Source organism: Varroa destructor, unplaced genomic scaffold (assembly GCF_002443255.2).
Source record: "Varroa destructor unplaced genomic scaffold, Vdes_3.0 BEIS01000003.1, whole genome shotgun sequence".
In the NCBI taxonomy this organism is placed as follows: Eukaryota; Metazoa; Arthropoda; class Arachnida; order Mesostigmata; family Varroidae; genus Varroa; species Varroa destructor.
Window position 1 is genome coordinate 15229628 of NW_019211456.1, and position 15364 is coordinate 15244991.

A 15364-nucleotide genomic window follows, 5' to 3' on the forward strand; every position below is an offset into this window, starting at 1 on the left:
TTCTCAGCAAATTAGCATTGACGGTGCCCGACTTCACAGGTGTAGTAGCCCATATAGTCACCGCGGTAACCTCAAGTCTGAACATGGATAGAAGATCGTACAAATGTCCTTGCACGAGGTTTGTTTTAAATGTCCTCAGCATTGAGTGGATTGAATTGTATAGAATAGATTGTTCGTGCGGTCGATACCCCAAAGAATCTGGCAACAACTGCAAGATCTCTGGGGCAAAAAGGTTCTGCAGTAACGACATATCGTTAAGTAATCTCTTGTGCATTGGTACAATAATTTCGCCCGAGTTGGTAATGCCGTCACGTTATTTTGGATAGTACCTGTACCTCTGTATCCTAAGCTACCTTCAGTTGCACCCTCTGATATCGCTTGCCCTTTGTAGCGTACTTATATAGTAGTTTTTTCAAAGCTTTGATGCAATATTCTCTCAGTGGCAATTGACATCGTGTAATAATGTAGGACGCACAGCAAGTGAGTGTTACGACAGTTGGCTAATCTTTTTTTTTGGTGCGGTTAAGCTGTTACGATAAAGCGTAGAAATCAAAGTTTTTGTCTTTATTCTTTTTTCTATCCGAGCAAGAACCCTATACCCTATATGATCTATATCTATTTCATTTCGATTAGGAGGTGTTCTTCACAAATAATTTCATACAGTTTATTTGGCTTGTCCGGAGAGGTGAGTATCTGTGAATACTTAAATTTGGTTATAAAATACCAATAGGGACTGTTCATTCGAATGGGAACTATGTCGAACATAGCCGCTGAAAGTAAGTAACATTTTTTATAAGTTCTTCTTTCGTTCGAGTGGCAGCAGCAGCAGCTGCCATTTCAAATGAGTAATGCCCGTATATACAAGAAGTATTCTCCCAGCCGCTTAAAATGTATTGATCTCTATTCGTTTGACTCTCATCACTGGACTCTTCTGCCCTCCTGTATATACCGTAGGGCTGAAATTGGGCATGGAAAATTAGGTTAGTTAGACAGGGTGTGGCAACTGTGTAGAAAAAGCATTAATATAACATCTATATTAGTACATACGGTATAATTACCGTACTGGTGAACGTTAAAGCTGCTTGGAGTTATTTCGGCGTGTGCATGTTTAACTCTGATGACGCCGTTACTGCTCACATGGCTCTGCCTTATTGGGGGCATTGAATGATGAGATCTGACGTCTGAACGATAGCCCGCGAACACCAGTGTGAGCATGTGGATGATTTTTTGAGCCGAAAGTTTGACATCGAAATTTGACGGGCACAGCAGTTTTCTTTGAGGCGGTGAAGCGCGCAGACGATCCGCACACCTACTCACTTCATTTTCCAGCGGAACAACTAATTCACCCGTCGTTGCTTCTGCTCCTAGTGAAACTATTATACTGTTATATTACAGCCCTAAGAACACCGACGGAACGCTGCTATTGCTACTGCGCTTGTGTCAGAATCTGGCCGACATGAAAGAGCCTGCTTCCAACTGTTCGGGATGTCGGCTTCACGGCCTGTGTTGATTGTGGTCAAATTCTCAGATCACCAGATCAGAAAAATAGTGGGTGAAAGTCCGTTGCGTAACAAACAAACGCGCAGACAGGACGCGATACCCCTATAATTATCAGACAGCAGCGAATGACAGAAATGCACTAAAGTCGTCTCTCTTGTCGGTGTTTGTATAGGTTTTTTATGTTAACTTGAATATGACTTTCGTTACGATAGTGAGAATTACGTTGTTGTTGGAAGAGGCTCTTGATTTTTATTTTGTTGCTATTATTAGTAGCAATGGTAGCAATTATTCTGTTATTCTATGACTTACATAAAAAAAAAATAACCAATGACAACTTTGCGGGTTGTCAGAGTCCTGCACTAGCCTAATCCTCGAGAAATTTGTCCTGTTTTTCCTAAATAGCATTTAGATTTATTTTTTCAGCTTTAACTTCTTTAATGACAGTTTATGGCACTCCTTTCACCGCCAAGCAGCTTTGTGTACATTTTTGCCCCTTACAAATTAGCTAGTAGCGTTGGCTAAGAAAAAATCTTACAGGGTAATAGAAGTAGTAGTGATCTTGGCCAGGGAAAACTTTAGATGGAGCTTCTTCGTCCGGCTATTTTCAGTCATATATCAACAAACGAAGTTGTAGTTCTTTGATCTAAATATTTATTATATCCGTACTTGTGTGGCGTCAAGTTTAGCTTTTACGTTAACAATCGCTATGCCTAAAAGGCCCGAACTTCCATTTCCAGATGGTTTCTGTTAGCATAGTATCCGTTCGTAATACGCTTCAAGCAATTGTTTCTTCCTCGTCGGCCTAAATTCGGTTGGTCTAATTTATAGTTAACCAGGATATACCTATTAAGCCTTTACCTTTACGGGAGCGGCTAGGCATGAGTCGTGCTAAAGCAAAAAGGCAATGTCCGCTTAGGAACCTTATTTCGCTCCAAATCCAACAAATCATTCGCTCCGCTTGTCATCTTTAATTCAAATTCATTAAAAGAATAACCTGCTGCATACACATCGGCAGCTAGGAAGCTATTTTTTTTTTAAAGTTTACCGGCGACACGTTTTCGATCAAGTGAAAAAAGCCCCTGTCATTACCATAGCTGATGATCGATCAGTGTCGCGCGGATTAAATTTTGATAAAATCGAACACAAACATTCAATCGAAGGTCCAATTATATTAATGCTACATCCAAAGGTAATAGATTATTGACGCTGATCTTTCTTTGTTGTTGAGTGCTTATTGAATTTTTTTTATTGTACGCTTTCAATTCAAAAAAAAAAAGTTGTACAGTTGGTTTGACAAACGAACCGATGATGTAGTGATCGACGATCTTACAGGGCCTATTTGTTATAAAGGTATATGTCTCCGGTAGAGTAAGGATCGATGTAAGGTAGAAGTACATATAAAGGGTTTCCGCGCTTAAATCAAGATAAGTAAGTTTTTAGTAGGAAGCATAAATAATTACGTTAATGAAGTCTTTTTACGCTAAAACTACTCATAAACGGGAACTGGATATTTAGGCTAACTTTGGAAAGTTTCGCTTGTACAGTTTCTGCGGTAGCAATATATGCCCTAAACCGTCTTTTTAGTTAAATTTCGAAGACTTTTATAGTGAAGTTTTTTGAGAAGATCTGTAAACTTGTTGAGGGCGTCAAGAAGATGAAAAATACCGCTCGCAATCAACAACAATGATGTTTGAAATAATTTTACAATTATATATAAAGTGATTTTTCGTTAAAATAAAAATGAGGCCGATTTGTTGTTAGGACAATCTGAGCGCCTCTTAGATTGATGTTACAACATCCACTCTCGAACCCGGCAGCATCGCTCCATCGTATCCATGTCTGCAGTTATAACGCAGCTATCTGCATTGAAACGCCATATTCTCCTTATGGTTCATTTGTAACAGCGGTACATTGAGCGCTTATTACGAGTTTTTCATGAGGCTGAGCCCTAGCTTAATTATTCAGTGTATTTCAGTCAACTAGAGCAAATTTTCCAGTTGAACCTGTTTAGCATGCCGTAACCCGCATTCATTCGAAGTCTAAGTGGAGCAGAATTAATCCTGTGACTGTTCCGTCTATGTTGCTGTTTGCATTGTTCTAACAGTGATTTTTTTATGTCAACCCAGTATTTGGCTTAGCATCCGCTTCACGGGGATCCTTATTTATATTTGGCATCGAAGCTATTATTACTGGCATTACATAACAGCCTTAGGTACAGGTAGCTCTGTAAGGCTCGCGGTAAGGCTGTTGACGTTGAGGCAGCGAAAAAAGGATATTGAATTTATTTGTTGCGACTGCTGCGTTTTGCTAAGCCTATTATGTGTATTCACGGGCTGTTATGTCATTTTCGTAATCGTCGATCAAGCTTCGCTGTCACCCAAATTTTGAGAAATATCATATTAGTGAATTCTTTTGTACTGTAAGAGAAAGACAAAATATACGTACGTTACGTTCTAGACGACAACGATGCAAGTCTACAGGCTCAAAGCCTGTGCATCCTTCACAGGGATATCATACGTACTTTTAGCGTTGACCGAAACGGAAGCTTTCTTCATCCGTCCGGTTGCAATGCACGTACCAATGTACATACACCCAATAGCATATCTCATATCCAATTCTATGGTGTTCAGTACGTTGCGATAAAATCCCCGTATAGGTCAAATGTACGTCTAGACGCTAGATATTCAACGGGTAAGTAAGCAATCAGGCTGGAAAAAAGCACATAAAGATTAGCATAGATTTAGTGTTTATGACGTTTCGGAATATACTAAGTGTTTTTATGTCATTATGGGTGTCATAAAGGTAAATTCGTACAAACACTACCTCTGATTGTCATCCAATGTTCCGAAAACTTTGGATTTTTTGCGCATCTATAAGCATTGGCGTAAGTAGTACGGTTCATTGAATTAGCTGGTCTGTTTTTCATTATTCTAGCCTTAGTTCAATATCAGGGTTTTGCTCTCCGTCAGCATTGTACCTGTACAGCGCCAGGCACAGATAAAGCTGTTTAAAAAATCTAACAAATTTTTCACGCATAAATACAGTTATTTGTTGGGCTTGCCTCTCTGAAGGCCCCATAATAGGATAGTCGTACATTGTATTGTTGCACTTAATGAAGTTCTATAAAAGTGCAAATCATTATGTTTGATGCAACGAGGTTGAATAAGTGAAATAAATCAATAATGGGCAGAAGCCCATATAAAAATTTATATCAGGTTTACTATACTTGACCAATTATGCAAAAAAAAGCTGTACAGTTTGTTCGTTTGTCAATAGTAGTAGTAACTTAGAGTTCCATTGCACAGTGGAAAAAAAAACTTTCTGGCCATCGAACGGTCTACTGATGAGATACCTTAGAACGAATATGCATCATTTACTTCATCATACATATGATGTAGCGTTTGCCGATGGTAGGCTCTGAGCGATAACCGATCACTGGCTTTTTATCACAACAAGTGATTAACTTGTGGGCCTATGTAACTTACTGTGCAAATTTGGCCACCTTGAAATTTTAAGTCGATCTTTACTAAGCGGCTCGCATTTGTCTTAAGCAAATCTGCATATTAGCACAGCATATTCATTAAATTTTTATTATGTCTAATGCCGAATGAATGGGGCAAATGTACTAAGAACCTATTAATTCGTATCAAGACGTCTGAACAAAGCTGAGATTTTTTAAGACTAAAAAATCAACTTTAAAGGCTATATCTGGTTTGTTGGGCCCAAATACTGCAAAATCAGACAAAGTGAGTGCCACGTGCTAACATGCGACCAACCTCTTACCTGCTTTTACGTTGTAACCTCTTTTCCTTTAAATTATTTAGGTCCATTTGTAAACGTGGGATATTGCATCTGCCGAGTTCATTATTTTTAGTCTGCTGTACTGTGCTTTAGCCCTCCTGAAGCAACGACTGTTTTTTATCGTCCATAGTAGATCACTGCCTCAATCACACGAATTAAACAACGATTGTCTCAAAATGGTCACCTGCTTCTATACTACAAAGTGAACAGTTCGTTTTTTCATAATTGGGTTTCGAACCAGACTAATGCCATATACGGACTTCCGCTTTATACAGATTCCGCATTGCAATAGGTCGATCTCTCGGGGTTACTGTTACCCTGAGGAGGTAATCGGAACCTTCCCAGACGCTGTATAACAACAGTTGCCTTCTGCGCAGTCTATCGAATGCTGTGGCTATAGTTGCTTCCAGTGACGATCGTCGGCGCCAGCTGCATAACGTTTTTGCTCTGGTACAATTCGGTGCTCATTTTACTGCTGTCTGCGTGGGTCCAGAAACGTGTGGGTCGCCAACGAGGGCGAAAACAAATCGTTCTAGCAATGTGCAAATCTAGCGGAAAACGAAAACGAAGGCACATGGAATATACGGTAAGAGTGTGTTACCCGAATAAGCTTATTGTCAAAATGGTTCTGACAAAGGTGGAGCTGAAGTGAGATTGCGCCCGATGATACAACTCTTATTTCTACATTATTTCGCTCTTGTTTTTGCGACTGTTCAGCGCAGAGCTGTCAATATTCGTCAGAATCAAACGGTCGGGAAAATCATCGTTGGATGTCTTAAAGCAATATCGCCTTTGGTCCTGCACTGAAACAGATTTTTCGGCTTAATTCTCTCCGCCTTATCTGTTAGATAATAATGTATAGTTTTTTTTTTCCCCTCTAGTTCTGCCGTGCTCGAAAGCGCAGTCTATGGGATGCTTTCTACAGCCAGAGTAACCCTGTGTGGACACAATCGCCTGCTGCATGTTTAGGTCCCTGCTGTGAAACATTGCTCTAAACAATGCTAACGACGGATGTTAGCTGGGATTCCTTCCCGTCTAGCCGCTAATCGCTTGCCTTCTGCTATCCTTTTATGTGTCCAAGATAGCATAGAATGAATGCTTGCTGAGGTGGTCACGTAGAGGGCGCGAACTTGATCGACGCGAGGATGAATCACAGGCTTGTAAGTGCAGAAGCTGTTATACTGATGACTATACTCTGTACTTTGAAAAACAAAGAAAAATTTATAGTTCCGAGCAAAGACTTGGCTTGCAAGATTAAATCATGATAACTGTTAAATTAGATACGTGTGCATCTCGCTCATATCTAACTAATAATTTGAATCTGTATTTGCCTTCGGTACGCTTACTATGGTTGATTGCGTAACAGTTACTTGCCCCATAACGTGCTGGAAACCGTAAGATAATCTATTGCCAGATTCAGATGCAAACCAGGGAACTATGTTACGTGATTATCTATCATGCTTTGACGAAGTTGATATCCGGACGAGAGGAGCCAGCCTTGTAGGGCGCTGTTATTCCTATGAATGATAATCGTTTTTTGATATATCAACTTGATGCGAATGATTGCCTCGTAACCAAGGGGTCAGTGAAAACTATTCACAAAAACCAGAGTCAGAGAATGGTGTGTGTCATGATATTGAATCGGGTGATTGAAGCTGCCTTACTTTCTTTACGAAACGATTTCCTCTGTCACTAAACGCTATTGCGCACGTATACATAGAACCACGAACTTGGCGGTATGGAAGATACTCTGCATTTTCTAGGACCGATATCTGAGCGGTATTTTAACGGAGCGGAGGTTTAAAACACCTATGTACGTATTTGTTCAGGCTCTCTAGGCGCGATGCAGGAACGCACACGTCATTCACGAGCAGCGTTTCATTAAATCGCTCTTTGACTTGGGTGATAGTAGCCCTTCAGGTAAAAAACCTTCTGTAGTCCTAACTAATCTGTTTAACCTGGACAACAGAACGGTGCCATTGGCCATTGCGCATTCGGAACGTTGAATGTGTTAAACGAGAAATTTGCCGCGAGGCACCCAAACCATAACAGCTTCGTTCATGGGACAAATTCGTAGGGACTAGTTTTTTACAACTGAACGCTTATATTTAACAAAGAAAACTTCCATTACTTGTGGGGAACTCTCGAAGCGGTCGCCTGCGTGGCGCAATATCTAAAACATGAAGGCACCTGTACTGCCATTTAGTACACTTCGAAATGTGTACATCAGAAATGGATGCTCTTACAGTTTTCCTAGCCCCTAAAGAATACCGTACGATGTAGTTTAGGTCTCAGCCTGGGATGGGCCTCGCCATCTTGATCATAGTGACACACTGACCACTTGAGTTAGGCTTTGGAGGGCGTTTATAGACATTACGCAATACAGCGGTAGGTTTATTCACACGCAACACTTAGGGCATGTTTTGTCATCAATGTACGTCTACTGTCCTTACTGCTACGAATCACTTTATTGTGACTATTAGTATCGTTAATGAGATCACGTTTGGTACTACGTACAACTGTTGCCCAATATCCGTCGTTTGCTATCTAGTTAAAGGATATTATCCAATTATATCTGCACACAATCGATCGTTATCGCTTTATAAATTAAGGCGAAAGAAATCATCTGCGGCAGATATTTCTCTACTGGGGCCGCGACTTCATCCTCTGCCATTATTATTCCCTTTTCTCTGGAAAATGAAGGTAAAAGAACAACGGTTTGTATCAAATACGTTCACGCACGTATTTCATTTTGATTATATTGCAGCCATCACAACAGCAATAGCAGAAGCTGAACTGCATCAAACAGTTCGCGGTGCTTTTCTCTCCAGTCGGTGCGCCATAACGTTCGCGCTGTAATTACCGTTACCTTACTACACGGCCTTCGTTTTGCCTGTGCGTCACCACAAACCCACTCGTTTATTATTTTCCACACCCGCACAGGCGCTCTCTGTCCCTTGCTTGTCTTGCGCAGGATGAGTTCATTCTACGAGAATGAACGACAAAGTGACAGGATGAAATCGTAAACGTCTAATCCGGCGGCGATGGCCGTCTTGTTGGACTATTTATTATTGAGCGAACATGATTAATTGATACGTCGGTGCCACAGGATGAGGGTTAGAAAGCTGCGGCGCCGACGGCCGTAGCCAAAAAGGAAGCAGCAGTGGCGATAACGGAAAGACAGCAACGTCGAGAAGACGTTTCATAGATACGGTCGACCCCATAAACGCTGGGCCGATTTCATCTGCCTTTACTTGCGGCAGGGGCTAGTTGATCTCTGCGGGGGTTTGCATTGTTCGAAACAATTCTTACCCCGCTAGTTCTCTGCTGCTGCTGCTGCTGATGCCGAATGTTTGCTCCGCGTACTCCTACCTGGCTGTGGCATTTTACTCGGCCATGAATGTGATCGTATCAATATTAAAGGGGTACAGTGGCGTTATTACGGTGGCATCGCAAAGCTGCACGAGGATTCCTGTTTCAAAAAAGCATTGTTCTTATCAAAGTTGTAGCGTCCGTAGCGAAAGAGTCATGGTGTCGAAATATAGGAACAACAAAAGCAATACAAGCGGCAAAAGTGGAAAATGTAAAAAAAAAATCTAATCAAAAGCTGAAGATAAAGACAATTCGACATCGGCAGCGCTGGCAGCCATTTGATCGAAGATCTTTTGATACGTAGACCCCAGAGAAGCTCTGGCAGCTTTTGCAGTACTAAGCAATGATGGCACGAACAGATTCGTCGAGAATTATCAAAATTCCGTTTTCACGAGGGCGAATCAATCGAATTCTGCTTAGGGTACTCAAATGCGTTTTTTTGTTTGTATCGGTGTAGGTACGGTAAGACCAGTGTCGTAGATCGATGACGCAAAACATTAACAGGAAGGCGAACCACACGGCGCGAAGTCATCCATAAGGCGATGAATATAATACAACGCACATAGTATTTATTCATAGCAAAGCGGAGCATTTTCTCGTGCGACTACCCCCCCCCCCCGCCCCCCACCTATAACCATGTCCTGCACCTGAACCAATCGTTAACGGCGGCACATGGAATCTGAAAGGGAAAATCACATGCGGGACGGATCTTGACAAAAATGGCCGTTCAGGACACGCATTGTCGGAAATAATTATATACACATTTATCAAAACACAAACTCTAAACATGTACATACCGATAGATTATGGTTCACCTGGTAGTAAATATAAAAAATTGTTTCTTCCGTGACTCATACATCAAGAGGCTCACACGGGGTCATACAAGTTTTTTCCTTTTGTTCACTCCTCGGAGGATCGTGCCTCAACAGATCAATGACTCACCTCGTAATGACCGTGATTGTTACATTGGACTGCTTCGAAACTATGAAGAAATACGCGGATGTCCAAATTCAAACAAGCGTCCTAGGCTTGGTTGGGCTCTCTTCAATTCGACGAAGACACATCTTCCAACTTGCTTCCTTTAGATTATTGTAAAGAGACGGAAAGTGTTTAGTCATTTCGGGACAATTCGATGACGATCTAATTGAATAACCCCATCATACGATACTCGTAGCAGATCAGTTTCTACTTATTGGCAGCAGTGCGTTTATTGCCTAGATTATGCCATCTCAATACCTATGGCCTTTAATGTGATCTTTGTAAAAGATACACATTTTACACATCCATTAAGGTTTGAAAAAATACTATCTCAAGATAAAAACCTGATAGTATGTATCTGTTGTTATTAGGCTGGAGCTGATATGGCCGTCACGCGCAATCCTACTATAGAATATATACCAGTAATTTGCCTCTTCGTTCGACTAGAGCCAATGAATGAAACTCGCTTGTGCTGGGCACGTGTGACTATACAATCAATGTACCGATTACTTAGAAAGAAATATTTTTACAAAACGCATTGCAAGCATGTATAACGCCGGTTAAAATACATTTCGGTCATCAATCGATAGTGATGAAAGCTGCTACGGCAACCATTTAGATGCTTCTTCATGCTCGATTCTGCAATCTCCTGTCAGTAACTGAAGCTGTTGACAAAAGTAAACGTTAAACCAATATACTGGCAAGAGGACTCTTTCGCACACACTAACATAATTGAAAATTCTGCGTTTTTTCACGCAGTCAAGACCTTCTTCCCTCGTGCCAGGCGAGTTTGAGTAAAGGTAAAGTTGACAGTAGCTAAAACATAGAAATAAATGTACAGTAACATATACGGTGAACAGAGGTTTACGGAAGGGTCGTATGCAATCAGCTTTAAGAGGACGACGACCCAGCAGGAAGTAAAGCCCAAGTGATCGGCGGACCATCACACTAGTGGCTTTTAGCCACTTCAGTGACTTTCACCGTAACGGTAACGTCAAGCAGTGCCATACATCAAAAGAAAAATATACATAAAGCGTCCGCCGCGGTTGAACGCCCTCATCTACTGTCAGCACATTCTTGCAGTGAATTTTCGGCTTCGAATCCGGACTTGTTTGCGAATCACTTTGAAGATGGCATTGTACAACAATATAATCAAAATCCCTCCTACCCACACATGTGATGTAGGCTAGTAAATAAAAATGTTTCACGGAAAAATCTGTCACAAATATACACTGGTAACGTACGTGTCTAGTGGGCAAAAACGACTCGTTTTTGAATGCAAGATTTGACGTACTTCGTTTCCTGACACCATATCGAATTGAAAGTATGGATCCATAAAACCTAGCTGATGATCAAGTAATCTCCAATTGCCAAATGCTGGCTGATACGTATAACGTAATGCAAAGGGATTAAACCGATCATTGCGTTTCCAGTGATGGATACCATCAATCCGTTAGAGGCAAATACAATGAATGCTAAGCGATTAATCACTAGTATAACAACAATTTTTGCTTATCGTTACTTTAGGACACAGATGCACGAGATAATATGACAAGACTCTAGATGGGGCCAATTAGAAATAACAGCAAGATGGACCTAAAGGAATTTCTTCATATAATTACCTTTTTGCCTAGATTCGGAACACTCTTGGAGCGTTATTAGTTAGCTTTATCCTACAATAGAATTTAAATTCGAAAATTACAATAAAATTATATATGTCTGTCAACAAAGGAAAGTCTAGCTGACACCTAATGACCCTGAGCTAAACATTAACAGTACGGTAATATGACTATTTCGAGCTGCTACTATCTTTCTAACTTAAACTGCATTTCCAGCTCGTTCAAGGTCTTGGGCATTATGAGCGAGTTCATTCAGCTTCCGCACGCGTCTGATCGGAACGCCCCTATCCTCTGATATTTCGATTCATCGCAAGCTCGTTATGCCGGTCGTGACTGGCTTACTATTTTTCTTGTAGCGCCCCTATTTGATTATATAACAGCTCCTTGTTCAATATTAAACGGAGCTATTGGCTGAGACGAGATACTTCCCAAGGGCGCGATAAATCCACGGCGTTTTCCTCTTTACACGATAGTAGATCATGCTGACGCTGCCGGCAATTACTGGGGTTCCATTATAGCGCCGTCGCCATAAGGATATTGTACCGGGTATTTGATTTCGGTTATTTGGTAATAACTAGAACACTCGAGTCGATCTCGTGCTAACCAGTTAGGATCTATTACTGGTATAAGCTTAGGAGCTGCGTCGATCTTGCGATTTTAGCAAATTCCAGCGACTTTACAAAATAGGTAAATGTACTCGTACTTGAGTTTGACTTCACCCCGATATCTCCTATTTGATTGAAACTTAAACACCCAGTGTTTTTCGATGATATGTTAAAGGCATGACATAGAAATGTCTCTTATGCAAAAGCTACCTGCGAACTTTTCACGCGGCCAAAAAGAACGCGCTTAGAAGAAAGGAAAATTAATACGGTACGCTATATGTCACATATTTTACATCTTTTCTGTAGATCCATTTCGTTTTATCCAACAACCAAATAATGTGCTATAGTTTCCAGCTTGATCGAATCAATCAGTCAGACTTATTCCAATTTGTATCACTCAATCGGCAAAAATTGGACCTGTTTACTTCTCATGTAGAGGTCAAATCAATTAGATTCTCTGTTCGAACGTTAACGGGTTATAGAGACATTGATGACGGCACATTGGCAAGTAGAAAACTCAGACTTACGTCGACGGTGACCGAGTTAGCAAACTATCGTACAGCTTTAGCCAATCAAGCGGTCCTAAAGGGCTTGCTTTCTTTTAGGCCGTATTTACAAAGCGTCTACGTCGACCCGACCACAAAGGTTACTAACGCGGGCCGGTCGCATGCTTCATACTAGAGGGGATGGGGGGTAAACCTAAACCATTAGAACCTTTTAAATGCGCTGTATGACGCTTTGTTCTAACGTGTACATTTTCTCGTCGTGAAACTTAGAGCGATGCTGCTATTACAATTAAAAAGCGTCTATTTTTCGTCACGTTACCGTGGTGAGAGCTGCTTGCCACTCTGGTTCGTGTTCTTGAGTCATCGCCCTCAGTTCGGCCCTACGATACAGACGTAACTGTTTTTCATTCGTAGACACGTAAAGCCATTCGTCATTTTGCCTTGCGACTGACGATTTCTTCCCAGTTCCCTTTTCGTTGTCGCTGTTCCGTTTGTCGTTAGATCATCCACGAGAATAGGTCAATGGATAGGCCCAGTATGGGCGGGCGTGCGGCGTGGCCTTAGTCTTTTTCTGCAAATAACGCAGATGCCTATAGAACGCCGCGTGACAGTCCGTGATAGACTGACAGACAGCGAAGTAATCGAACTTGAGATGCGCTATTGTGGACGGCGTGATGTTATACAGTTCGCTATACGCACCGTTAAGTAACTCATAAGTGGTCTACTGTCTAAATAATTCAACATCACAGCCAGCGCTTTGCTTGAAAATGAATGTGGCTCGCAGCAGTACATATAGCAGTACCATCAAGCGGTTTCGTAAGTTACATTCAAAATGACCGCGTACTTGTGCTCGCTATGGTACTTTCTCGGCCCATACAACGGTAACTACGTTGAGGTAAACACTGTGAACGAGTCAAGCTTTCGAACGTGTCGATTCTTTATCGGAGGGCTGCGGCGGCTACGATGTCTTTACAGCTTCTTTTGTGCACTTATAATTTTCTGAACGACAATTATATAAAGTAGAAATTGATTACTATGACGGGTAATGAAAGCAGATGCTTTTACGTTTCCCTTCTTCTTTCGGCTTTTGGGCATATATAGATGAGACCGGACGCAGCTCGCGGCCGGCGAACTAACCGATACAAAAAACACGGATCCTTTGACACTTAAAAGAACCACTACCGACGAGCACCGCAACTTCTTGTTCAAAGCAGGTAGATTAGAAACAACATAGTGCTATGAAAGCGATCGATAGCAATAAAGGTGATAAACAATTGTCTTGCTCGCGAAAGTCCTATCTATGGGAAGTAAGACGAACCATCGGTTCGATGAACGCTCAGCTTTTTCTGAATGCCAAGTAACTTATAGGGCTGCAGTTGCTGCTAGCTTTGGCCGGCGAACTTCTTGTCGCTTGCGTTACTACTTCCAAAGTTACTTGCATCATTTGCAATGCATGCAGACTCGAGTCTTGTGCGCCACACATCGACAGCCGGGGTATGTTACGTGCCGGACACATCAAAAGCTGACGATATTGTGGGCTCTACCGCAAACAATCTGCTCAGGGTATCCACCATCGCTAAGACAGCATGCTCGTTCGACGGTCACTAATTCTGTTAACGTTGAACCGGCAGTAAAAGGTGATCTGATCATCGACAGAGTTAAGTTTCCGCTTAACAGAGCAAGTCGGAAGCGATATAGTGAATGGCGTCGGCTACCTAATTGCATTCTGTTTTGTACTTACTGCGCTACACTTACGCTTGTGTCAGACGACGTACGTACATTACTCGACATTAGGTCGAGGAGAGCCGACGCGAAACGTTCGGAGAAAATCCTAACCCCTAGTATATAGTGTTTTCTGCACTAATATCGCATGAACATGTTTATGTCTAACTTGCAGTACGCTAAATGTAATAATTAACTTGATGTCGCATCTGATACAACAACAATTTTTCAGTTAGTGTCGAACCGCGATCTACGGAACAACAATTACTTGGGAAGCTTTTGCTGTCACGGCATTAAAGTAGGTAAATTCGAAACGTTCTAGATTTAATCACGCTCATCTCTGATGTGAGTTCGTTTTCTTCCTAATTTGAATTGAAGGTACTGTTATAATAATAATCAGCGCAAAAATTATTTGCAACCATTTGGCGTAGTACTGATACCAAACGGTCTCGGCCGTCGCACTGAAGCTCCTTCCTGGGATAATCTAACGAGTTAACCTATTAAAAATTGCTGTTCTAATTTTAAATCTAATTCAATCTAAAAAGATTAATTGAAATTCAAAACAAAACCACGAATTAACTGACGAACTCATCATCAGAAATAAGCCCAATTGTTTGCCCACGTGGACTACGGAGAACGAACTACGTGCTTGAACTTGTTCTGTTGGCCGTAGGAATTCGCTGTTATGATCTCCGTAAATCGCAGATACTACACGTATCTATACGAAGGCAGACAACGAGCGACCTATCGTAGTAAAATTAGATTTTTTTATAATCGGCAGATGTCGGATAGTTTAGCAATACGACTTATGGGTTAGTTATGGGAGATAACTAACAAGTAACTACCCGCAAATTGAACATATCACACCTCAAGTAGCTCGCTATGCAAACGTTACCTGTACGCTACCGGCTCCAGACGGTAACCCAGTGTTTACCAAAAAATTCTAGACGTTCCTAAAAACAATTAAAGACCTTGAACGAGATATCAAAATACGTTTCGGACGCTTCTCTTTTCCCTCTATCGAAAAGCTCAGCTACGTGGAATGATGGTAGAGGTGATATTGTCTGCTCGTATCTGCGGCTGTTACCATGCCATTTCAGCTATTCAGTCGTTAGATGAATCAATGCACAGCCACAAACTGGCCTAAATCGGTATCGTTCAGTCGATAAGCTTTCTAATGCCACCAGCATGTCGACTTGGCTGGCTGGCTGGCTGGCTGGCTAGCTAGCTATACAATGAAGGCAAATCGTGACACAGATCA

General features: G+C 41.5%; 1 long non-coding RNA gene across 2 annotated transcripts; it reads right to left on the bottom strand.

Moving 5' to 3' along the window:
* Positions 1–586: 586 nt before the first annotated feature.
* LOC111247034 (uncharacterized) lies at positions 587–14457 on the bottom strand. 2 transcript variants are annotated; one of them, XR_015323928.1, is made up of 4 exons: positions 14137–14457; positions 9616–9752; positions 3946–4208; positions 587–956 (listed from the first exon to the last, which is right to left on the bottom strand). It is a non-coding gene; the product is annotated as an uncharacterized LOC111247034 (long non-coding RNA). The 2 variants fall into 2 exon arrangements; XR_002671937.2 differs by lacking the exons at positions 587–956; positions 3946–4208 and adding an exon at positions 8119–8773.
* Between the last annotated feature and the right edge of the window lie 907 nt (positions 14458–15364).